Source organism: Phragmites australis, chromosome 10 (assembly GCF_958298935.1).
Source record: "Phragmites australis chromosome 10, lpPhrAust1.1, whole genome shotgun sequence".
NCBI classification, from domain to species: domain Eukaryota; kingdom Viridiplantae; phylum Streptophyta; class Magnoliopsida; order Poales; family Poaceae; genus Phragmites; species Phragmites australis.
The window spans coordinates 13,903,787-13,910,405 of record NC_084930.1 but is presented as its reverse complement, the minus strand read 5'-3'; the positions used below and the strand labels follow the sequence as shown (position 1 = coordinate 13,910,405).

Sequence of the window (6,619 nt, the reverse complement as noted above, 5' to 3'; positions counted from 1 at the left end):
TTTTGCTTCCAAGTTGCTGAGCTGATTCGCGCTACCACACAGGTTGCGCAGAATTCGTTCTCGTAGTACAAAAACCATGCACCAAATAAAAGCTAGGACAACCAACTGGTTTGAACTTGCACCCATGGCTGTTTACTTGCCGCCAGACCTCATCTTTCTGCCTCCACCTCCGCCTCCGCCATGGCGTCCACCGCCATCGCCGATGCTGATGCCTACTCATAACTCCTCGACGTCTCCGAAAAGGGTCATCGCAGACGTCAGCATCGTCGTCGTCGGGATCGTCCTGTTCATGCTCTGCTGCATGTGCAGACTCGCCCAAGGGCACAACCAAAGCCGCGCCAGTGCCGGGTCTGATGCTGCCGCGGCAGCTGCAGCCGTCGCCGCGCGGCCGCAGGCACCACCGGTACCAGAGCCGTTGGACAACGACGAGCAGCAACTGCGCAGCGCCCGCGAACGCGAGGACGGTCGCCCGCAGTGTGCCATCCCGGCGGCGGGCCTCCCGTTGTTCACGTAAACCGGTCGGTGAAGCACGACGTGGGGACGGGCAGCGGCGAGGAGGAGGCGACGTGCTCGGTGTGCCTCGGCGCGTTCCAGATCGGTGAGATGGTGCGACTGCTGCCTGTGTGCCTGCACCTGTACCACGTAGAGTGCATCAACCCGTGGCTGGACGCGCACTCGACGTGCCCGCTCTGCCGCTCGGGCACCGGCCCGATGATGGACGGCGGCCCGCTACCGCCTGCTTAGGTCCGCAGTGCGCTCAGACCAGAAACAGTGCATTTGGTGCGTGTATTTTCTGCGGTTATATTTCTGACCATGGATTCAGATTAATTTAGGTTTCTTATCTAGAGAACTAACCGACGGATTTGTTTTGTGTGTTAATAAATTCGTGTTGATAATGTGATGACAACTATGTACAGTAGTCCATTAATCCGTATGTCGGCATGGACTAGAAATATATTTAGAAAATACATGGATAATAGAACTTTGTGAATACCTATTATTTATGATTTAGAGGTGGTACGTTGATGTGCATATATTGACCACATTAATCTTACTATATTCCTCTACTGAATCAAAGTCTTGCGTAAAATTATTTTTCTTGTTATTTTCCTCATATTCACAATATTCATTAATATGTGTATGACCGCTCATGGTATACTATTTTCTTTCTTTTTTTAGTTTCTCTTGTGACTCCATTGCATAATTGAGAGAGTCCTAAATTAATGTTTAGGTAAAAAGCATATTGAACATTGCAAGACAGCGGCACTTTAGGTTAATTTTGTTACAATAATAGATGCGGGGAATTTAAAAGCAAGTATTTATGTTCTTTAGGTTGGTTTTTTCATAATGGTAGATATGGATAATTTAGAAGTAGATATTGAGAGTATTTTGAGTTATTCTTTTGTAAATAACATAGGTGGGTAATTTAAAAGCATGTTTTGGCGGTACTTTGGGTTAATTTTTTTATAATGGAAAGAGTGTGTAATTTAGATACATGTTAGATCCAATAGCTATTGTTGTCAATGATTGGTAGAGTCCAGCAAATCGATTATCGGATTTTTTTTCCTTTTTATAAGAATTTTTAGGATTCCTCTTCTTTTCTAGCGCGTCTCATCTAAGGATTAATGTGGATGCTCTAAAAGGAGCATTCAATTAGTAATAAATAAGATAAGATGTGATTTGCATTGTTCATGAAATTAAAGGACTCCTCTTTTCTTGTTGTTTAATAGAAAGATTGTGGAATGATCATCCTCTAGGCTAGAATCTCTGTAATGTGAATGCTCAAAATCTTGAGATCAGTTCATCCAGAGGCAAAAACGAATTCATGATACATCTATCAGATATCGGCCAAATTTTTGGGAAATCAGTCGGCGACTATCCAGAGGTCTTGATCCTAGAATTAGGTTGTGGCCTTGTGGGCGTGACAATTTGGCAGCAGGCAAATGGAGGCTACAATGCAGTGAGATGGCAGTGGTGTCAACAAAGCACCGGGGAGGAGGACGGTGCGCAGCGAGGGTCAAGGCAGCAATGAAGCAACAAGAATGAGAGGGTCACATGGATGTTGTGTGTTACTCTAGTCCATGTTACTTGAAACCGTTAAAGATCTGCAACCCTCGTTCAAAGAATTCAAAGCTGTTCAAATTTCATTGAGGTTCTATTCTAACTGCATTACATAAGTTAGAGCCTAGATTCCTTCAATCTTTAGTTGTTTCTCATCACAGGTTAATTTGAGGAGACAGCGACAGTCAAGAATTGCATAATGTTACTAATGATGAGTACTACATAACTACCGTATATTGCTATCCTATGTATATATGAACCTCCTAGGATTTTCCTAGATTATCAGAGCATACGACTTTACCTGGGAAGGAGTCCCTGGATGGAAACTGTCCGCAGATTCTAGTATACTCCTTAAATAAGGAAGTCTATCCCTAAATTGAAGGATAACATAATCCTATTTGGAATGGAGTTTGGATGCTACATAGCAACCCTTATATATATACGGATCCAGGGGACCCTACGGAGGATAGGACAAAAAAGAACCACAATCACGATCTACATAGACATCTTGACAAGACTACATACAAGGCATCCTCAACTAGGTTTAGATCCCTTCTAGGCTAGCCAAGACCCTCCTCTTGTAATCTGTCTCGAAGATCAATACAAGACTACATGATGTAGTGCTATTATCTTTCGGAAAGCCTGAACCTGTATAAATCTCTGTATTTTAGCATATGTTTTGACTGCAAGGAGTATCCTCTACATCATTCATGTATTTGTAAGATCGGTGGTTCACAAATCGTCGACAGCTGGCGCCAGCCTTAGGGATCATGACTAATGACGTCGAATCTTTACCACGAACCATGTCATTGACTTCACCTAAGAGTGCGTCAAAATCTGGCTACTTAGACGAAGGGTTCTACGACAACTTTGTCCTCTCGCCCGATAACCCAATGACCGATCAGGGGAGTTTCCAAGGAATCACAGCAATGCCAAGGAGACTCTTATTTTCATCAAGGAAAGGGAGCAGGACGTACAACGCCCTCAACCTGGTATCGATGGTGACTCTTCAAGGAATTATCTCTAGAACACCCACGACTAGGCACCCAAGGTACGGAATTGTACTTTGATGTATTGCTAATACTCAAAAGCCTAGGTGCTAGGGCAACCCTCCTCTCCTCGAGCGGAGAATGCCTGATGTATGTTTGAAGATTGACTTTCTTGTTATGAACAACGCGGTCGAGTACAAAGTTTGCTCGATAGTCTTTGTGTAGCTCCTGCACTCGGCATCCACATGAATTGATATCCATAGATGGTGGTGAAGTGAGTTGGCAAGGAGTATTAAACCTCATATAAGACTATGACAGCGTACTTTGCGGAGGTGAAGAAGCTAGAAAATAAATTCATCAGACTTGAGAAAAGACAACTGCCTCATCGATAGTCTTGTTCGACTAGCCATCTCACGATCTCCAAGATATACAAGATGTTTATAGAAAGAATCTCAAAGTTGTTCGTGACATTGCAAGATAACACGACCAAAGGACTGGTGGTCTATGAAACCTATAACTAATTCAGGGGCTCTCTAAGGATCGATACCCCCACAAGGAGTTGTAGGGGAACTCGTAGCTCTGCTTAAGTACGAACATACATTGATGGATCCAATCCACAAGTTTCTTCAGGATCGAGTTGTTCCCGAGGATAATGCACTATCTGAGAAAATTTCCTGTAGGGCCAGGATGTATACCCTATTAACGGTCTATCGCAAAGGCACCCACGGAGTTCTCAAGAGGTGCATCTCTTGAAAGCATAGTAGCTAACTATTTGAGAAAATCCATGGAGGGGAGTGCAAAGATCACGCTTCCTTCCAAACCCTGGTTGGAAAGACTTTCAGACAAGGCTTCTACTGGCCTATGGTTCTCCATGATACGAGCAAAATGGTAATAAGATTCATCAAGTGTCAGTTTCACAGCAGACGTATCCATCAACCTGCTCAAGCTCTATAGATGATCCCATTGTCGTGGGCTTTTACGACTTAGGGTCTGGATATTCTGGGGTCTCTTCCTAACAGTGCCCGGGGGCTTCAAGTTTCTTTTCATTTCCTTTGGTATGTCTACCAAGAAAGGACTCAAGTGCTGATATGATCAGTCTAATATCAAAATCCCTCTGTAGCTACTATGGTCAAGACGTCCAACAATGAACCCTCCAAGCTGGGAACCTGGTTCTATGAGCTATTTAGAGCCAACGAAATAGCAACAAGCTATCCCCGGAGTGGAAGGGTCTCTATACGGTGGTCAAGTCTACTCGCTATGGGTCTCTTAACAATGGATGATGCATGAGTCTTCAATAATCCTTGGAACACCAACCAACTATAAAAGTTTTATGTATAAGTACTAAGAGTAAGTTTACACTAGTTAAGGTTCATATTTCCCTTAAGGTTGCTTGAATCTCTTTGTGTTCTTTTTTTGTCTTCCCTAAACTAAATGTTTGGCACACGTAATATGGGTGCATTGGTGGTAAGCCACAATCCGGGTACCTTTACCTATCACGCGCACCCGGATAAGGACAAGGACACACTGGAATTGACTTTAAGAAACAAAAGTTTCTACGACCAGATGGGAAGTATGAGCATTGAATTCTTTTCTCATACCCTGATCAACTAATTTATAATAGCCAGCCGGTAGTTTTTATCTTCTTATCTTTGACTGCCTATCTGAGTTGTCCTCTCAAAAAACCAGTCGAGGATGGATGAATTTAATACACCAAGAGCTAACGACAACATATTGTGCTAGTGTCAAAATGACTTCCTTCACCTAGAGATGATGTTCTAAGTTATGAACTCGCAGGATGTGACAAAGGTTCCTTATCATGTCCTCAAGTGCCCGGGAGCTGCGATGCCTCCCACTCACATCAGACCTAGGGTTGACCCAATTAAGTTCTCTAATTAGTAATGAAGTCATCCTACCCTAGCTAGAGGAGGAAACGAGTAGCACTAAACCTGTTAAGTTGTCGATATCGAGTTCCCAAGAAGTCCCACCGTTTTTATTTATATTCTTTTTTCTTTTTTACTAACAAAAGAATAAGTTTCTATTCCCAAGCACAGAGAACAGAAGAAAACCTAAGCGGACTCGATGATTCTCTTACTAGCCATCACAGCGGTTTTGAGTACTACTTGGAGCTATGATCTTCTGTGCCAGGGTCCCATCATATTTTATGTTTGGGATCTCTTTTGGTGCATGAGGGGGGCTATTGGTATGAAATCCTAGGAGAGCTGGAGCATGACACCAATAAATGCACTTAGTTTTCAATCATCATCATGATCTTTAGCCAGAAAAAGATTATTTTCACCACCATGAGAAATTTCTACCATGACGATTAAAATTTCAAGCAACTGCTAGGTGAACAGCCACTTATTCCCATCCTTTTTGGGACTCTAGAAAGTTGGGACGATATCCGTTGGATAACTCGGAATCCTTACTCGAATGAGGTACCTTCTCGTAGGCTCACAGAGCTACCCGAAGAAGTCTAAAATCCCAACTAGATGACATGAGGACATCCGGATGCTCAGGTAGATGTACATCATACCCGGAGACCCAAGTTATCACTCAAAAAAACAACCTGCCAAGATGTTTTCCTTGGTTAGGTTAAGTTTTTGATCCATCACAATCTCATTTCACATATAGATGAGGGGTTTGATGATGAGTAGTACATAACTACCGTATACAGCTATCCTATGCATAAATGAATCCCCTAGGATTTTTCCTAGATTCTCGGAGCATACAACTATATCTGGGAAAGGAGTCCCTAGACGTATGAAAACTGCTTGTGGGTTCTAGTATACCCCTTAAACAAGGAAGTCTATTCCTAAATTTAAGGATGATAGAATTCTATTTGGAAAGGAGTCCAGATGCTACACGGCAACCCCCTTATATATACAGGTCCAAGGGACCCTGCGGAGAATAGGGAAAAAAGAACCACAATCATGATCTACATCAACATATTATCGAGACTACATGCAAGGTGCCATCAATTAGGTTTAGATCCCATCTAGGTTAGCTAAGACCGTCCCCTTGTAATATGTCTCAAAGATCAATATAAGACCACATAACGTAGGGCTATTATCCTTCAGGAAGCCTGAATTAGTATAGATCTCTGTGTTTCTGGTGTATGGTTTCGGCTACAAGGAGTATCCCATACTTCATTCATATATTCATAATATCGGTGGTTCACAAATCATTGATAGTTACTAACATGGTTCATGGGACTAAGCTTCAGAGTTAGACACACGGGGGCAGAAGCAAAGGGGACCCTTGAACTGAATAAGGGCATCAAAGAACAAAAACCAAAAGGGATAGGCCACTCTTCTCTCCCGTGATTCCTCCCCTAATTTTTCATTCTTGAATCCCAATCCCCTGCATCTTCGAAATCTATTGTTCTTCCCAACCAAAAGTGTTGCTTTTATAGTAATAACAAAACTATTCAATATTTTTTATTGCCGTTTTTCTATGTTTATTTGGAGAGCTCTACACATCACATTTGGTTTACATCCTCCTCTTAGGGTGCATTTGGTTGGAGGGCGAGGTTGGATGGGATAGGGTCACCCTGTTTTTGAGGATGAGAT

The 6,619-nt window shown here is 42.8% G+C and overlaps 1 pseudogene; it reads left to right on the top strand.

Annotated features, from left to right (window-relative positions):
• Positions 1–301: 301 nt before the first annotated feature.
• Positions 302–897, top strand: LOC133883649 (RING-H2 finger protein ATL16-like; annotated as a pseudogene).
• Positions 898–6,619: the final 5,722 nt, after the last annotated feature.